Source organism: Heterocephalus glaber, unplaced genomic scaffold, assembly GCF_053883595.1.
Source record: "Heterocephalus glaber isolate CG9 unplaced genomic scaffold, H.glaber_assembly_v1.0 deba00001610, whole genome shotgun sequence".
NCBI lineage: Eukaryota > Metazoa > Chordata > Mammalia > Rodentia > Bathyergidae > Heterocephalus > Heterocephalus glaber.
Genome location: NW_028258381.1, coordinates 34513985 through 34533330, shown reverse-complemented (window position 1 = coordinate 34533330; position 19346 = coordinate 34513985). Strand labels below are relative to the sequence as shown.

General features: G+C 54.9%; 1 protein-coding gene across 4 annotated transcripts in view; it reads right to left on the bottom strand.

The window, feature by feature from the left end:
* Elfn1 (extracellular leucine rich repeat and fibronectin type III domain containing 1) overlaps positions 1 to 19346 on the bottom strand; it is a 53084-nt gene that overhangs the window by 7733 nt on the left and 26005 nt on the right. Inside the window, exon 5 of one of the 4 annotated variants that reach the window (XM_087196428.1) lies at positions 10642 to 10772. The exons of the other annotated variants lie outside the window; for them this stretch is intronic. The gene's annotated coding sequence lies outside the window, so the exon portion shown is untranslated. The remainder of the gene's footprint in view (positions 1 to 10641; positions 10773 to 19346) is intronic. 4 annotated transcript variants of the gene reach the window in all.

Genomic DNA, 19346 nt, shown 5'->3' with positions numbered 1-19346 from the left:
GAGGACACCGGGGACAGCGAGGGGACACACAGGGAGGTTGCTGGATGACCTTGCATGTGACCATGGACGCCACTAAGGGCAGGAACGCTAAGTGTGCAAGCAGAGGGACCCTCTTGTTCCCTTCACGACCTGTGTGTATTAAGTACAGACTGGATACAGAGCCCTCCTGCGTCCAGCCGGCAGGATGTCAGTTACCCCCGCTGGCAGCCAAGGAAAGAGGGACCGGGCACTCGGCTAAGAGTAGAGACCGGCGCAGAATCCACCAAACGGTTTGTTACAAAGCAGATTCCTAGCTGGGCGCAGTGGCACACACCTGTCATCCCAGGATCCTGGGGAGGCTGAGGCAGGAGAATTGCAAATTCAAGCCCAGCCTGGGCAACTCAGCAAGACCTTGTCTCAAAATAAAAAGGGCTGGAGATGTAGCTCAGCACCAAGGCCCTGGTTCAATCCTCACCACTGGGGAAAAAAGACAACTAGATTTTAGCCTCACCTCAAAGCCCCTGAAGGGGCCCTGGAGGTGGAAGGGAGCCCCACCTCTTGTACCTCCTGGCCCCGGGGGCAGCTCTGGGCCCTGTTCTCCAACCCTGGGCCCTGCAGAGCCAGGCTGCTCTGAAGTTAATTAGGGACCAAACATTTAATGGTCTGCTATGCTTCCACTGGGCATCTTTTTAAATTAAAAAACATGACGTACGGCACCGTTGGAGGGAGAAATCACTTTGGAATGGCTCCCTGCTCAGGCGCCAGCAGAGACTCCAGGACGGGGAGCTTGGCTGGCCCCTGGAGATGGGGGACGCATGTGACCCTCTCCAGGAACACGGGCCCACCCCGTGCCACCGAAAGCGCAACACCCACGCCAGGCACGGGTCTAGGTGTCCCAAGGGTGCCTGGCGCCCGGCCCACCACACCCTCCTAACCCTGGCAGCCAGGAAGTTCTATCTTTAGTCTGACCTGAATCTCTCCAGCTGCTGTGACACCAAAGGGGGAGATCTGCTGTTCTCTTCCTAGTAGTGCCGTGGCCTCCGAGAGTCCCTGAGTTCCCGGAAGCCCTTTCTGATTTCCCTGAGCTCGAGGATTCTGTCCCGGCTCTGAACCCTGACTGCAGCCCTGAAGGAGGCCAGGACCTGATGATCATAGGAGACCATGTGGGCCCTGGTGACTCAGTGGCTGGCTCCCTCCACACAGGCAGTGACTGTCTGTCAAAAGCTGTCCGCTGGCTGATCCCTTATGCACATGTCCTGCCTCCTGTCACCATCACGATGACTGAATCAGCACACGTTTCCTGGCTGCTGCTAATTGTACTAAAGATTTGGGGCATGGTTTCTGAGCAGAGATTATGAATGAGGAATTAGCCCTCAGATGTTACATTAATGAGGGAAATAAAATACCAGGAAGGCCGGGTGTGATAGTGCATGCTTGTAATCCCTGCCCTTTGGAGGCTGAGGCAGGAGGATCACAAGTTAGCGTCCAGCCTAGAGACTTAGTGAGACCGTGTCTCAAAATTAAAAAACAAAACAAAATATTTTTTTAAAAAAGGCTGAGAATGGGTGGGGGATTTAGCTCAGTGGCACCATGCTTGTCTTGCGCCAAGCACAAGGTCCTGAGTTCGATCCGCGGTACCACAAAAAAAAAAAAAAGGCTGAGAATGCAGCTCAGTGTGGAGGACTTGGGTTTAATTCCTAGTTACAAAATCAAACAAACACACACTATCAACAAGGTCTAGTCTTGGGCTACCTCAGTATTAACATGGCGGCCAGAGCTGGAGCTGGACCTGTCAGCAGTGGGAGTAGCACCCCTGCCTGCAGGGTGAGAAGGAGATCAGGCCCAGACGCCCTGAGCTGTTGCCCCAGCAACCCGGTGTCCTGTTCAGAAATGGGGCTTTCCTGCTGTCACCACCCTGGGCCATTAGTTGCTTCTGTGACCTGCAGGGGGCATCCCTGGCCACCAGCCCCTCCCACACAGCCAGGCCACGCCCACCTCTCGGGCTGCTGGAGGAGGACCATGCCTGTCCCCTGGCAGTCACATGGCCCTTTCAGGAAGTGTCCTCAGCCTGGTCCCCATGTGGCAGCAGCGGGCTCTTGGGAGGAGGCCCAAGACCTCGCTTTTTCCTGTCACTATCCCCAGGGCTCTGCCTGCACCCACTTCCACCTCTGTGCAGCCCAGGGATCTCAGTGCGACCCCGAGACCAGCCACCACCTGTCTCCTGGTGCCTCCATGCACTGAATTCTCTCGCTGAACATTCAGCCACCTGGAACAGATTTCTCTGATCCAAATAGATTTTTCTCTTCTCCCCCCAGCAGGCAGCACATTGTCTTGACACTCTGCTGGAATCATCTGCTCCCTCCAGCTGATGTGTGATGCACTAACCTTTCCTCCCTCCCTCTGCAGCCCCACATGGCTCCCCAGTGCCCTTGGGAGAGTCCACGTGTCATAGATGGGCCAACACGGCCCTGGCGATGGTCCCACCTGTCCCTCTCCTGCCCGAGGAGGCTGTGTCCAGCCTGGATGTCTTACATTTCCTCAAAGATGCCCTTTCTCCACCTGGAACACCAATCCCCCACATACCTTCCGCTCAGCATTCTGTGATCCCAGAGCCACACTCTGACCCCAAACAGCCAAGGTCTGACTCCTGTCCCCATGAGGACCCAGTGTCAGAAGTACCTGCACAGCAGTCCCCAGGAGTCATGGTTTCCCGGGGGGGCCTTCCCCTCTTCCTTCACCAAAACAGCACTGTCTGATCGCGCACCACCGGCTGTCTGCCCGAAAGACACCCTTGGACCCTTTCCACTGCCTAATGGCTTAGCTCCTTTTGCCTGCTGTTCTTCCCGAGGAACCTTTAGAACCTTTCATCTCGCTTTTCAGAACCGGCCACCCAGGTGCTGATGAGTAACAGTGAACCCATAAATTAATTCTGGAATCACTTGCAGGTAATATTCCAGCCCTGTACAGCAAACTCTTCTTGTTTTCCTTTATGTCTCTCAGGAAAACTTTATAGAGTTCTCTGTAATGATCCTCGGTTTTTCTCTGTAATGATCCTTGGTTTTTCTTGTAAATTCATTCCTGGGGATTCCTCGAGGGGGTTGGTTGCTGTTGTTTTATGGTTGTCGTTGAATAGGAACTGTTTATTTCATTACGTGTTCCAAACACTTGTTCTCAGAACAGATGAAAATTATTGATTTGTATGATGTTGGTTTTATATCCAGCCCAGTACCTTCATATTAAATCCTCATATTAAATTATTTTTCAGTTTGTTCTCTTGGGTCTCGAGGGCCTCAAATAATTTTGACTGCAAATAATTACAATTCTTTCCTGGAGACACGCCATTTAATCCTGTTTCGTGTCTTATTGCTATGTCCAGGATTCCTGAACCATGATAAAAGCACCTGTTTTTTTTCAATGAAAGTTTTGGAATGGAAATCATTAAAAATTTTAGAATGATACTGACTGATGAGAGAAGACAGATTTTTCACTGTGACAAGAATGTGCCTTTTCGGGTCTATTTATTGCAGTTACTTTAAAATCAGAAATTGGCATTGGATTTTGTTGAATACCTATTGTCATTTATTAACGGGGCTTTCTGGCTGACCTGCTGAAAGTATGTATATTAATAGATTTACCTAACATTAAGCCATCTTTGAATTCTTTGTATAAATCATACATAATCATGTCAGATTACCTCTAACATTCTGCAGAATTGGATTTGCCTGAGGAGTTTTGATCCGATATTCACAGGCAAGATGGGTATGGGTTTCATTTCCTGCATGTCCTTCCTAGTTTGGGAGCTTGGCTGGTCTCGATTGTCCCTGCAGACAGTGGAAGGGGACACCCCGGTCCTAGGCTTGGGGGTCTCTGCTCCATGGTGTGCTCTGCTTGGGCAAGCACTGTGAACACTTTGCACAGGAACCGTCCTTTTCTCGGGGCGCTGTCCCCCACTGTCTGCGTGCCTTCTGAGGGCTTGTGGGATTGCTCGCAGCAGCTCTGAAGGCATCTGGTCTGGCAGATTCCGAGATCACAAGGACCAGGAGGGGCGTCCCCTGGGGGTGTGAGGGCTCATGGCAGAGAGGCTGCACCTGGAGACCACCCGGCTGGGACCACTGATCCACAGAAGGACAGGTGGGGCACAGAGATGGCAGAAGGGGGACAACCGGCCCGTCCTGACTTAGAGCAAGGTGCTCAGCAGCGACGAGGCACCAGCCAAGGGGCTCCGCAGAGTCTGCTTCTGCACGATGGAGCTAACCTCCTCTCCCACCGTGCCTGCCCTGGGATGGTGACACACACAACCTCTCAGTGCCCTTGAACCTGGGCCCAGGCCTATCATGGCTGAGGCACAACCATGTCCACTGCACAGCCTGAAGCTGTGACAGCAGACAGTCCCTGCATGCCGCTGTGAGACGCTCAGGTGGCGGGGGGACCTGGAAAACACAGCATCATCTAGAAAGAGGCCCACGGCACCTGGCTGGAAGGATGAGCTGAGCTGAGACACCACACTTCTCCCGAAGCCCCAAACCTCGGCGCAGAAGGGCAGGTCCGGGGCCTCTGTTATGAGGTGACAGGCAGACAACACACTCAGCAACACAAGGGGCCCAGTGTCCCCCAAGTTCCCCGTCCCCATCTGCAAGGGGCCAAGCTTGGCACCCAACATGGGCCTGGGGGACAGAAGAGGGGCCTGTGCAGGCATTGGTCATCCTGATACTTGCTGGTTCTGTGGGTCATGGGGCTCAGTGTCCAGTGGGGAGCACGGGCCAGCAGCTGAGGACAGAGCTGGGAGTGGGTGGGGCTGGGAGCCAGCCCTAGGGGGTCCCAAGTCCTGAGGCCTGGCCCGTCTCAGGGAAGAAGCAAAGGGAGAGCCAGCCCCTTCCTTGGCCCCTGGAAACATCAGGACGTAAGGTAATACCCCCACCAGCATAAAGGCCCAAACCCTCATCCCAGCCGCTCCAGGGAACAGGTGCTGGGCTGTGTGAAGGGGAGACCCTGGCTGGCAGCTGGGACCCATCCCTCCTCTTAGCCCCTAGGCATCCTCTCCCGGCCTTTGCTGAATGTCTGGGAGGTGGGGAGCTCACAGTAGCAGGAAAGGTCAGTTGCCTTGCACGACTCACTCCAAGCTCCTGTCAAGAAGCAGTGGATCAATGAAACAAAAAGACACAAGGGCAGGGCTCAGTAGCACAGCCAGTGATCCCAGCCATGCAGGAGGCTGAGACAGGAGGATCACAAGTTCAAGCCTAGCCTGAGCAAATTAGCAAAAGTCTGCCTTGAAACAAAAAATAAAACAGAGCTGGGGATGTAGCTCTGTGGGAAGGCCCTGGGTTCAACCCTCAGTACCACAAGACAACAGTGAGCCACGTGAGAAGAAACCACGGCCAACCCCGCATCAAGCACGTCGGTTACAGGAGCAGGGAGGCCGTAAGATGTGCAGGGCGGTCCTGGTGTGAGAGTGCCTGTGTCGGTGTGGTGTGGGTGCGAGTCGCACCAGAGTGTGCACCCCTGCCTGCCCCTCCACGTGTGCACACGCACACACACATCACGGGCAAAAGTGTCCCCGTGGACCCAGGCCCCCCCACAGAGCTACATCCCATTCCCAGGCCTTTTGTCCTGCAGATAGGCTCTTGCTAAGTTGCCCAGCCTGGGCTCAAGTTGCAACCCTCCTTCCTCAGCCTCCCGGAGAGCTGGCACTGCAGGCGTGAGCCACCACACTCCCCACTAAGTGTCTGATTCCTGCGTCCCAGCAGCAGAGTCCGACAGCCGGAGCAGCTGGAGGGTGTTCCATTTTCGGCGCCGCTGACGAGGTTGGAAACCACCCAAGTGGGGTGCAAATGCTTCCTCTTGGGGCGCAGCGTCCTGACTTAGCACATGCTCTGGTTCACACCGGGCTCCCCTGCCCCCGCTCCCTCCCAAGGCCGTCTGTCCCCCGCCCACCGTCTGTCTGGCTACAGGACAGCGAGGACACACAGCCGGCCGGAGAGCACACTCGGACAGCTTCTCTCCGCCTGCCTGCCGGCACTGCTGGGTCCTCGGCCTCAGCCTGGGCTCTTTCTTGCTGTCTGCCCACGTATCTGGTGCCAGGGACCTCGGCCCTCCCAGCTCCGGTCCCTGCCCACTTCCCATGGCCCCACAGCCTCCTCGATGCCTTTCCAGAGCTCCACCTGGTCAACCAGCCAAGGGGGATGCGGCAGGGAGAGGGGGAGGGAAGAGTAAGGGCAGGCGGGACCGTCAGCCCCCACGGACTGCAGGGACAGAGGGCACAGTGTGCACTGTGGGGACAGAGGTCCTGGCCTCGGGCTGGAAGCCACGGTTTCCAGGAAGTCCTCCAGAAAGCACCAGGTGGAGGCGCTAGTCCTCCCGGGCTGGACCCCAGGGGAGCCACACGCTGGCGTGCCAGGCAGGTGGCTACGCGGGCCAGGGTGCCCTGAGGGCTCTGGCTTGGTCTGCAAGCTCTGTATGCACCCGGTCTCACTGTGAGCCGCAGTTTGGACAAACTTGAGAGCCTGCAGTAGTCACAACCAAGAGCCAAGTTCCAGGAAATACGGCTCCTCACCACCCAGAGGGGAAAGAAAGGCGAACACAAGCCCAACAGGTCAGCATGGCTTGGTTGACTTAGCAGACACACATCAGGCAGAACAGAGGTGACACTCCGGTTCCATCCAGCACTGCTTGGTTCTGGATCCAAGGAGATGACAGAGTCAAGCTCAGAGCTGTGCATCCGTTCACTGTTTCTCTGTAGTCCCCTGCAGGGCCAATGCCACAGTCCCCACTTATCATGAGGCAGGGGTAAAGTGCCGAGCCTGTAACAACCACACATAGTGGGGCCTGTGGTCAGCAGGGTGTGTCTCAGGGGCCAGCAGAGACCTGTGCTGGCAGACACTGGCTTCTCTGGCCACCCAGGAGCGTAACCCACATACCCTGTGCAAACAGCCAGTCAACGTCCACAAAGGCAAGGACTGTGTGGGCCTGGGTGCATCCCAGGAGAGGTGTGCACAGTGCACCCATCAGCCTCACCTGTGAGGGCTGGAGAGGGACACTGCAGAACAGACCAAGCACATGGGGCATGAGCACCATGGAATATTATACAGCAGTGAAGAAGAGCCAACCACCCAGCCCTGTGGGGCACTACACAGAGGTGAAAAGGAAGCAGTCATCCACTGCCCACAAGACCTTCCTCTCTGTCCCCTGCATCTGGAGCTTTAGACCTCACCAATGGTGTGCTGGGCCGGGGTTCATGGGAAGATGGTCAAGGCATAAACACTCATGAGAATAATCATCACGGCAGGGAGGAGGAAGGGGGAGGACGGGAAAGCCCGGAGATGGATTTCTCATCCCTGGGGATAAACTTCCCCAGCCGAACTGTCCCTGGAGTGGTTAAGGCGGTAAATGAGGGGTGTATCTGAGCACAGGTGACAAGCTAAGGAAAAGCAGGGAGGGAGACAGGATGTGGGGCTCAGGAAGCTCCCAGCCACGAGGGATTCATTTCAAGCTGGGAGGGGCGCACGTTCCAGTATTCACCGAATTGTTCCTCATACCTTTGGTTGTATTAAATATTTTACAATTACTGAAATATTTATTAGGGATTTAAATATTTGAGATGTCTTGAATATTTTATAATAAATGTTAGTGTTTTGTAAAGAAACAGACTGCCATTCTCAGGACGGAGCTCCGCATGGGTGGCGGTATGCCAGGGGAGGCAGGGTACCCCAGGCCCTCACCCTGCACTTCCCGAGTGGGGTCGCGTCCAGACCCAGCTGTGCGCGTCTCAACCTCAGGCTCTGAGCCCCAGCGTGACTCCAACGCCCAGGCAGGGCCTTCAGGAGCCAGGTGTTCTCTGCAGAAACCAGGGCGGGCACCGGAGACAAGTGGCCTGCCTCCTGCCAGAGGGTGGGGGCAGAGGTCAGCACCGTCAGGAGGACAGGCAAGGCCCGGGCGTGGGCAGTGGTCCTTGGTGGCCCCTGGGGGCCACACGGCCTGGCCCTGCTGTTTCAGCGTCACAGTTGGTGCCTTTCTCTACTCTCAGGCATGGGCTGCTTTGGGCGTTGGGTGATCTGTGTGGTTGCTTGGAAATACACCCATGTTTCCTCAGGCTTAATGACTTCCGAAGGGTCCACAGTCAGGCCTGGGAAGGGACAGGTCTCCCATTCGCAGCCAGAGCACTTGAGGAACTGAAATGTTCCACTGTCATCACTGCCTTAAAGGGTATGGGTATGTCCACTCCTTGCCCAGTGGTGATGCAGATATGATGGCAGGAGCAGGAGCAGCCACTTTGTTCCCAGACAGAAGCCACACAGGTGATGGTTCCAGAGCTGTCCCAGCAGCCCTCACCACTGACCTCAGTGCTGTTCTGTGAACAGGGGAGGAACATCTTGTTTAAACTTCCATGTTTCTGGAGGACTTTGTTTCAACAGCCAGGCTTAGGATGGAGGAGGAGTTCTCATCTAACGAGATTACGAGGAGAGGCTCAGTGAGATCAGGAGACATGGGAGGCAGACAGGGGACCCAGGGGTCCAGCGGACCTTCTCCCTCATCTTGCCACTCAGATATGTGCCTGGGCGGAGGCGATGACATCGCTCAGCGTCCTGGCATAGAATGGGCTCGGCCCAAGAGATGGCGCACGCCGTAGGTGCAAAGTAATGGGAGCCGTGCTCCTCCCACTCGCTGCCCCTCCCCCCTGATGCTCTGGCAAGAAAGGGAAGCAGCCCAGGGCCCTGGCCCTGTCTCCCAGCATCACATCGCCCCTGGAAACCGGCCTTCCGGAGAGGAGATGGCTCCCACCCCAGCCCCAGCGTCTCTTCTCCCGGAGTCCACCCCGCCCTCCCTCCCTCCCATCACACCATGGCTGCCATCACGCCAGCCTGGACCTGGCCTCCCTCCCCTCCCAGATGCTCGTGACCCACTTTGGCTGCTGGATTCCAGCCCAGGGGAAGGGCTGGGCCTGGGGGCCTGGCTGAGAGTCGTGCCTGAGTGTGACGGGGGCAGGGTGACAGCATGGTCATGGGGTCTTCAAGCACATGGCAAGTGCAGGGACTCGTGAACATGTCTGTGGTCACACGCAGACACGGCTGGGCTGGCCAGCCATGTGCAATGCAGACAGGCCCATGAGTGCACAGGGAAGCAAAGAGGGCTGCAGGGAGGAAACAGCGGCCCTGTCCAGAGCTGTCCTGGCCCTGAAATTGCAAACTCTGCCGGGCATCACCTCACCAGAAGCTTTGCATGCTCCACTCACCTTCTCTACTTCTTTCCCGCCTGAGATACAGATGCAATAGCTAGAGGTGCAGCATCCATTGTGAGACCATGAGGACAAATGCTAATGAAGACAGAGTAGGAAGCTACAAGGACACTGGACCATGGATGACTGCCCTGGGTTGTGCAGCAGCCCCTGGCACCCTCTGTACATGAGAAAAATGACCCCGCATGTGGGGGTCCACCACACATCTGAAGGATTCCTGTAGGGTTCCAATTGCAACCCCTACGTGACATAGCATAAAACAATGTTGAGTCACTTTATTAGAAAGCTAGTCTCCGTTTAATTCTTCTCCAAGTTTCTGATTATATCAGTTAGAGTCTTAGATTTGGGTTCGGTAGGTCTTGCACACCTCTGTATACTTGCTATTCTCTTTTTTTAATAAAGCACTAGCAGGCCTTGGGCTCCAAGCCTCCCCCGGGGCTACGGCATCCAACTAGAATTTAATAACATTGTTTTCTTTCCACTGAATTTATTTTTATGATTATGAATTCTATTTATGGCAAGGGAGGCTTGTTTCCCATTTGTGTAGTGCTATAAAGCGTCCTCTTTAAATAAATGTATTTAAGTTTGTAAAAACTGGATTGATTTAGAGAGAAGCAGGAGGAAGTCAGGGAGGTGGGGTCCGAGGAGGGCAGAGCCTGCCCTGGGCAGGAGAACAGGTGAAGGTCGGTGCCACCCGCTCAGGCTGGGCAGAGACCCCAGGTTTGTCCCCTGGGCTGGGCAGTGGCATGGAGCTGTGGGCGGGGGTCAAGCGGTCCTGGCCACCCAGCGTCCCAGGCTGCTGCCAGCCCGGTGTGCAGCGCCTTCAGAAGCCGGGCTCCTGAGCTGCCGTGACCTTTCGCTAATTAGCCGGCTCCTCGCTCTGCAGCCGCCGGCTGATCTTGGATCTCGGGGCCTTAGCTCCACAGGCCAGCCGAGGCCGCCTGTCACCCGGTGGCAGATAACTGACTGAGTCCTGGGAGGCGGGGAGGGAGCCGTCCCTGGGGGGAGGGCACAGTGCCCAGGATCTGCCAGGTGACACCGGGCAAGTCACCGGGATGCCACCCAGCTCACAGCGGGCGCCCAGCAGCCCCTGTGCTGGGGACTCTCAAGGAAGCGACTGCCAAGGAGGGTGTGGAGGCCTGGGCTCCTCGCTTCCACTGCCGGACACCTGGCTCCCCATCACCCTGCAGGCCAGGCACCACCTCATGTGGCTCTGTCCCTGGTGCTGGACAGTGTCCACCCAAGGACACCTGGGGTCTGAGGAACACAGAGGTTCCCTTCTGTGTGTGTGTGTGCATGTGTGTGCACGCGCATGCACACACACACACACACACACACACACAATGGGGATTGAACTCAGGGCCTTCGCACCGAGCTATATCCCCAGCACTTCTTATTTTTTAATTTGAGACATGGTTTTACTAAGTAAATACCTGAGTTGCTCAAGCAGGGCTCAAACTTATGATCCTCCTGCCTCAGCCTCCCAGTGCCAAAGTGCACCACCACACACTCCTTCCTTTCCAGATTCCTAATCACAGCTTCTTCTAGGGAGGCGCAGCAGCACCTGGGCACATGAAGAAGGTAGGAACAGAAGGAGGTGAAAACATCAATGCATCAATCACAAAGTGACTGTATCTCAATGGGACTCGGGAGACAATGCATCCCACCCCCCAGTTCCTGAGGAAGGCCTGGCGGATGCACACCCTCCTCCAGACCCTGCAGGAACCACCAGGGCCATCTGCTTTGCCACCTGCCTCCTAGGTATGCGTGCTGGGAGGCACCCCACCCAGTCATTTAACAGACATTTATGCAGCACCTTCCACCTGTCAGGCTTGGGAAGATCCCAGCAGAAGCACAGGAAGGAGTCAGGGTAGGGAAAGAGAGGGAGAGGGGAGAGGGAAGAGGCGGGAAGGTGCCTGGAAGGTGTGGAGGGAACTGGCACCCACTGCACAATGCCTGGAGTAGTCCTCGAGCACCTGGACATCCAGGCTGTATGTGCATCTGCTGACGGCCCCTATGGCACAGGCCTCTTCAGCCCCGTGTCGTAGATAACAAACAGGAGGTTGGAGATGGAAAGTGACCCAGCACGTGTCCAAATTTAGCACAGCGAGGCCGGCCAACTGCAACACCTTCCCAAGGCGGATGGGCCATGGGCCTGGAGCAAGCATCCTGGACAAGTGTCCCCATGAACAGAGGCACAAGGGACACAGGCTGTGGCCAGTGGCTCTGGTGGGACTGTAGTGCCTGGCACCTCATGGCCATGCCAACAGCCTGAGGGCATAGGCCACGTTTGCCACCCTGACTGCCCGTGCCCCCTGCCACCTGGGCTCTGTCCTGCCTCCCTTGCAGTCACCTGGCCCTGAACCATGGGCCTCAGCCTGGATGCCTGGGGCTCTTGGGGGATGGATGTGCTCAGAGTTGACCAAGCTTTGGATTCAGGAGGGCCACGTCCCGAGATCGCGCCTGCTGTTCCAGGTACTGGGGGGAAGTGCACATTTTGGGGTGCCCAGCATCCCCACAGAGTGAGGAATGAGTTCCCTGGGGCCCCCAGGAGCTGATTCCAGCCACCTGCATGGATAGGCACATCTTGGGCAGTTCCATAAGTCTCTGTCCCTTTGCTGTCGGCTGGGACCAGCAGAGCACAAGTGCCACAGCCATTCTGAACAAACTCAGCCTTGGATCCTCAAGAGACCCAGAGCCTTAACCGGCACTCCAGAAGTGCTACCAGCTCCCACAGCACCTCCCCTGGCCACGGCCGGTACTGCAACCCAGCTCTACTGGCCCTGGTAGCACTTGCACGTAGGCGGGCAGAACACAGAGCCCCACCTGGGGCCCCACCAGACATTGGTGGCTGCAGAGTGTGTGTGTGAGTGTGTGTGTGCACGTGCGCGTGTGCACTCCCAGCAGCCCAGTGCCCCCCCTCACCCAGGCACCCATGCAGCATGTGGCTGTGTTCATCCATCAAGAATCCAACTCCAAGCACAGGATGCAAGACAGCATCACACACGCATTATCCACAAGCAAGTCACATCCAGGATGTCCTAACCGGCCACATGCATGGCCACCACCCACTTGACCCTCCAGGGTCCCTGACACCCCCACGCTGCTCCTGTCCCACCCTGAGGCAGCCTCTTGGGCCTATGTCCACCTGCTGGGGACAGCACCTCTGGCTGGGAGTCATCCCCAACTTCTGCAGGATATGTGGCCCACCTCCATCTCATCCCAGGTCACCAAAGGACCTGATGTCCCTGCCTCACAGGCCCTCAGGAGACATCCCTGTCCTATGGGGTTCGGGGAGCAAGAAGACACTGCTCCCTATGGGACTTGTGGGCATCTCATTTCAAGACACAGAGTAACCTGGGTCCAGAGAAAGTGCAGGATGAGGGGTCACCAGGGCAGTGTCAGCTGCATAGCCAGGAGAAAGGGGAGGGTAAAATGGCCTGTCCTCTGCCATCTCAGTGCCTTAATGGCAAATCAGAGGACAGGGACCTCCCAGTCCCCATGGTAGACAGACACATGGAGGTGAGGACAGGGGGAATCAGCCAAGCCACAAGGCAAAGAGGAGCAGGAGCTGCAGCCACCACATGCTTCCAGCTCTGGCCACTCCGTAGTGGCCCAGAGCTTGGGATGGATGGATGCTGGAGGACAGAGTGACAGGTGTCACAGAGCAGGGAAGGATGGGTGACCAGGAACACCACACATTCAAGCCAAAGGGAGCTGGGCCAGAGGGCTGCCATGTCCCAGGTTCCCCTGCCATGTGCCCAGATCCTCCATGGCTCCTAAGCTGGGTGTGAATGCTGAAAGGCGAGGAGGAACCTGTCATGGGAGGAAGTGTGTGTACAAATAGACAGTGAGTGGCGTGTAATTACCTAAAATTGTTGGTTAGAAGCGGATGTAAATAACCAAAAAATATGTGGGGAAGTGGGGGGAATGCTCATCAATTAGAACTAATTACTTAACAGCTAATTCAAATAATAATGGACTGTATTTGAATATGCTAATGAGGCCGAACCTGTCTTGAAAAAGGAAATTGAAATTAAAATTAGCAGGAGGCTTCCAGGCTGAGACTGCAGCCCAGGGACCAAGACCCATGTCCTTCTTTCCCCAGGCCTCTGGCCCACATCCCTCTGTCCCTGGCCAAGCCTTGCTGTTCTCCCTAGTCCTGCTCCAGCACCAGGGCTCAAGGGACAGATGCTGTCCCCAGCTCCAGCACCCAGCACATCCCAGGCATTCGGCAGGAATTCATGCTCTTGAGTGCCTGCTGTGAACCCAGCCCAGCTTTGCAAAGAGCCCCCATTATAGACATGGAAATTCCAGGATATGGGGGGAGCACCACCATGACACAGGTTCTACCAAAGCTACCCACGGCAGAGCAGAGCAGCCCCAGAGCCCCGTCATGAGCAGCTGTTTGTCTGGGTATGGGCACCTTCCCTGGAGATTTCACTCTCCAGTAGCGACACCCACACACGGTCGCTACACAAATGCACACATGTGCACACACTCACAACTGCCGCTCTCCATGAAGCCCACTTACACCCCCAGCCTGAGGACCAGCCAGCATCCCTCCCGCCTGACACCCACTGCTGCCCAGCCTCACTCAGGGTGGAACACAGAGATTGCAGAGCCAGCACAGGGCTTAGGTTGCCTCGGTGAGCCCCGAGCAGCTGGCGGGGCTGGCAGGACCCTTTAGGGGCTACAGGAAGGCAGGTGGTAAGAGCCTCCCGTGGATACCTACACCGAGCCAGGGGCACCTGCATCTGGGCAGTGGCATCCAGGATAGGTTCGGGGTCTGCCCGGGGACCAGCTCTTGCAGAAGCTGGAGATGTGAAACACGGTGGTTGGAGCTCAGCTGGGCAGGCAGGAGAAAGCCAGCCTGTGCTTTGCAAAGACCAAGGAGGCTCCAGCGGGGGCAGCTTGCAGTAGGACCCTGAGGACAAGGTCACAAACCTCTGGGTCCTGAAGGGAGGGAAGGGTCCTACCAGGAGCCAGATGGAGCTGCACCACGGCCTAGGCAAGCCCCTGGAACACCGTGCCTCCTCTGCAACCTCAGGTCTGGGAGCCTCAGAGACCACAGGGGCTGCTGGGCCGAAGCCAAGGACTCACCCTGGAAAACACATGCGCATGTGGTCCGTGATATCTGGGGGTTCATCAGGCCAAGACCATCGGGGACTCCAAGTTCCTGTTTCTCAGTTGGGGATCCCCTAGACAGGACCGCAGCAGACAGGAAACTGAGGCAGAACACACCCTTGTCTGGCCAGGGGCCCACACAGCCCTAGAGCTGCCGGATCGCATGGGCTAGGGGTAAACTGAGGCTCCACGAGGCCAGAACCCAAGGCTGGGGCTACAGGGAGGAGGGTGAGGTGCCCTGGTCCTCAGTCACCCACTGTGTGCAGTTGGAAAGGTGCCGGCTTCTCCCGATGTCCCAGAGCTGGGGGCACCGGCTCCCTCCTCCTGCCGGGGTGGGGACAACTCATCGACTTGCAAATGTCCGGGTGAGAGGGGTGGGAAACGACAGTGCCCAAACTTGACATTTGCATTTCAAACACTTATATCAGCAAAACAAATAACAGTAATTATACCATTTGCATATTTTGTGCAATGATTGTTTAGCGAAGTGGGAGGAGGGGCGCCTGCTGCTGCCAGCGGTCTGGGCCCGCACAGCTGTGCCGCCCGCCCTCGTGCCCACCGTCCCACCGTCCCAGGGCGCCCACGTGCCTACCGGGCCCTGCGAGGACCCCCACGGCCTGCCAAGGTGTCCCAGCAGTGGGGGTGCACTGGAGTCTGTCCCTGCGGCCCACGCTAGCCCTGCACAGTCCTCTGGAGGCGGCCTGGTGGGGGAGCCTCCAACTCAGAGTTGGGGACTAGGGAATCTCAGGGGCAAGGGGGATGGGACGAGGGGAGGAGGCAGGGGAGCTGCGGCCACCACACCTGTCCTGTTCAGGACCTGAGCTGACACCTCCACCCACTCACCCATCGGCAAGGAAGGGGCTGTGCTGGACATCTTGGGGCAGGAGGGCTCCAAAGGGTCCTTCTGCACTGTGACTGCTTCTGCCCCAGGTGACCTCGCTGCCTGGGGATCAGCCCCCGCCTCAGGGATCAACCTGGGCTGAGGCTGACCGGGGGCCTGGAGGGGGCCGTCCGGGGAGGGGCCCAGACTCGGTGGGGACACAAGAGCAGGACCAGTGTCCCTGGGGCTCAGCTTGGCCAGCCGGTGCCAGGACAAACTGAGGGTGACACTGGGTCCACTCTTTGTGCCGGAGCCTATGTGTCTATGGGCGACCACACGTGACAGGTGGTCTGGTCACACGTGTGCATGTGTACCCTATGCACGCACACGTGTGTGGCCTGTTACAGACGTCTCCTTCCACCTGGGCCCGGGGCGGGAGCCTGTGCCCTCCTTCAGCACACCCAGCCGGGTCCCACTCCCGTTCAGAGCGGGTCCTGATCTCCGGGATGAGGCACCCATTGGAGGCCCCCCAGAGGCCACGCAGGATCAAGGGCTGTGCCCACCAACCCTCAGCCCCACGGGGTGGAAACAGCAGTGTTAGCACCTGTCTTCAAAGGTAGAAACCGAAGCTCAGAGAAGTGGTGTCACTTGCCCAAGGTCATTCAGAGAGCTGGGATTTGTGCAGAGGATGCCTGGCCCTTGCTCTCTGTTGGACTCATCTCAGGGCATCTGCTCCCAGGGACACCCCTGCCACCGTGGCAGACACGAGACCCCCCCAGTCTGCGGATGAAAAGCTGAGATCCAAACAACCAAGCTGGGCTAAGAACACTTTGCTCTTCACTCGAACCCAGGCAAAGGCAATATCTGCCCCTGTGGTAATTAGGCTCCAGGGTCCCCATGCTGACTGCACAGGAAGCCACCGTGGGCCTTCCTTTAAGTTCCCCGTGCTCAGCACAGACGGGGGAAGCCAGACCCCAGAGACCTGGAGTGCAAACGAGGCCCCTTCCCCTGGCAAACTGCAAACAGCAATTAACTCCTCGCTTCACACCCACAGCCCCACGAACTCCAGATGGAGCAAACAGTTAAATATGAAATATTAAGCTATAAAAAAATCTGGATGAAACAGAATCGAATACTTATCAGGCCTCAGGAGAGAGACAGGCTTTCCAAGCTCAGGAGAACTAGAATAAATTGTAAAAGAAAAGGGAAGCAGATTTGACGAAATAAAAATAAGAAAAAGGAACATTAAGAAAATTACAAAAACAAAAAGCTATACAACATAGAGGGGAAAATATTTGTGGCGAACGCAGCACAGAAATAATAACTATCTTCATTATGTAAAGAACTCACTGGAACTGATTAGGAAGACAGCAACAATGTATCAACAAGTGCACAGAGACAGACACAAAAGAGGAATTACAGGTGCCTAACAAGCACACAGGACAGGTTCAACCTCTCCTCCCCAAGGAAATGCAGATTTTTACAAAATACAATGAAATTTCATTTGTGCTTATCAAATAAGCAACAAGCAAAACAATGACAGCAACAAAAACTAAAATATAGATAATAGCCAGGGTGGGGCACTTAAGGCTGTGGTAGGTTCTTTTGTAGTCACTTGTCAACCCAAATCAAAAGCTACAAGAGCAGGCATCACACTTTTCGGAGAAACTAAAGCTTTTAAAGAACAAAGCAAGAGTGCTTGGTACCAACATTTCTATCCCATACTGGACTGGTGGTCTCAGCTATTGCAATAAGGCAAGAAAAATAAATGAAAATGATAATATTCAGAAAGGAAGAAATAAATTCTAGATGCTCACTGAAGAAAAAAGTCCCAAAGGAGGCATACATTACAATAATTAGTAAGATCTCAGTCAGGGTGCTAGATACATAATCAACACATAAATGAACACTGGGTTTCTTTACATCTGCAATAAGGGAAAATGAACTCTGATATACTCTCTTCAGATTCACCTATAGATTCCATGTGATCCCAGGCAAAATCCCAGCAGATTCTTTTCCTCTTGGTGGAACTGCACAGGCTGATCCCAAAATGCAAACAGAAGAGCAAAGGACCAAGAAAGGGTCTTAAATAGAAAGAACAAGGCTGCGGGGGATCTTGCTCTACAGGTAATTAGGATCGATTATAAAGCCACTGCAATTGAGAGAATGGCCCCTGATACAAGATTGGACAGGAAACCCAGAGACTGACCCCCAAATCATCCTGTGGTGTGGCACTGGAAACACAGCAAATCAAGAGGAAATGAGAGAGTTTTTAATAAAGTAGACGTCTGCAAGTATGTGGGAAAAAATGGAATTGTGCCCCTTCCTCTCATCAGATGTCAAGTCGACCCTGGGTTGAGCAGAGACCCACAAGGGAAAAGAGGAACTGTACATTTTAGGAGATTATATAGGAAAATATATTAATGACATAGGAGCAGGGCAGGGTTCCTCCCCACTCGTGCAAGAATGTATTGATAAACATCACTCAACAAAAATGAAGGTTTCTGTTGTTAAATATATATACATCAGACAGAGAATATAAACACAAGCCACAGAATGTTAGAATGTAGCTGTCTCCTCCATACCTGGAGGCAAGGCAACCACACTGAGAATGCAGAAACAACTCTGACAAATTGATCGGGAAAAATGCAGACACTTCAGTAATAGGCTGAGCAGTAGTCTGGGAAAGGCCTGTCACCACCGAGGACAGCCAGGCAGCCCACAGACCCCACGCAGGCAGGCGGCTCCGCTCCATCACACATCGGGAAATTCAAGTGAAAACCAGGAAAGGCCTGGGACACATCCATCGGGCAGAGGGGCCTCCGGAGTCCACGCACCTCAAGGTGGGAAGATGGGGGGCAGCCTGGACTCCATCCACCACCATCCCCAGGGCTCGGTGCAGGCTGCAGGACACACTGCGTGGGGTGCTGGTCACTCAGACCAGGAATGCAGACAGGACTGCGGCAGGGAAGGGCAGACCCGAGGGCTCTGCAGTGGTCCAGAGGGCTCTGCAGCAAGTCCTTATTCACATCTGCTGTTGCTCACCTGTGTGCGTTTCATAGTCTACAAAGCCACAGGGCTGTGGAAGGCATCCATGCCCTATTCCTGAGAGTCCAGTGTAAGGAAATAATCCCAAGAGAAAAAAAGCCAAAGGCCAAAGAGCTCCACTGCCACTTGATACAAAAGAGAAATAAATGGAAAACAACCAAAGTGTTTGATAAAAGAAAGACTACATCAATGACAGCATGCCCTCACCGCTGCACACTGCACGACCACTTAAATGACACAAATATTTTGCAGTGTTCGAACTGGTAAGCTTGTCAGTGAGCAGACCTAAAAGTCCATTCCCGAAACGGACAGAGATGAACACACAGCTGCAAATCACATGCACAAGGATGTTCTTCTTCACAGGATCCACAGGCTCCCAAACTGGAAACAACCCAAATACCCATCCCGGGAGAAAGTGTGAACAACCTGGGGGATAACCCTGTGGTGGAATATTATACACCAGAGAAGACAGATGGGGGACTCATCATTATATCATACAGGCTAATGAATCTCACACACAAAATGTGCAGATATAGCCAGACGTCATGAGTGTCAGATGTACCACATGGAAAGCCTTTCTACACTATCAGAAGCCAGGGCAGAAGGTGCTCTTGACAGGACACAGCCTAGACAGGCCATGGGGACTTTTGTTGTTGGGTTCTGGTTATGCCTTGTAAAAAAATGTTTGAAGTCTACACTTGTAGACTTTCCGGCACGTAGTTCTATTTTAATTCTCTAAAAGCTTTTTTTTCTTTTAAGGGCAATACAAACCCTAGCACAAGCTAATCCTCAAAAGGACAAGAAGGAAACGCTCAGATGTGTGGGCAAGCTTATCTCTGGACAGGTAAACTACACCTGGCTTCTCCCCTTTTTTCCTGGTTGTCCTTAGTGAAAAAATATATACATACACACATAGCTTATGAAATTTAAAAAAGAAAAATATGCTCATATATACATATTTGTAAGATGCCAGGACTCCCCAAAAGTGCTGGAGCTTTTGGTATTTTTCGATCGGGTGGCACAATGCTTTGAATGTGACGGGGAAACTCACATCGGGGTAGCAATGCTGGCTCCCTCAGCCCAGCTCCCCACTCGAAGCCCAGACAGCCCACCCACCAGGAAGCTGGCTGGATCATCTGCTGG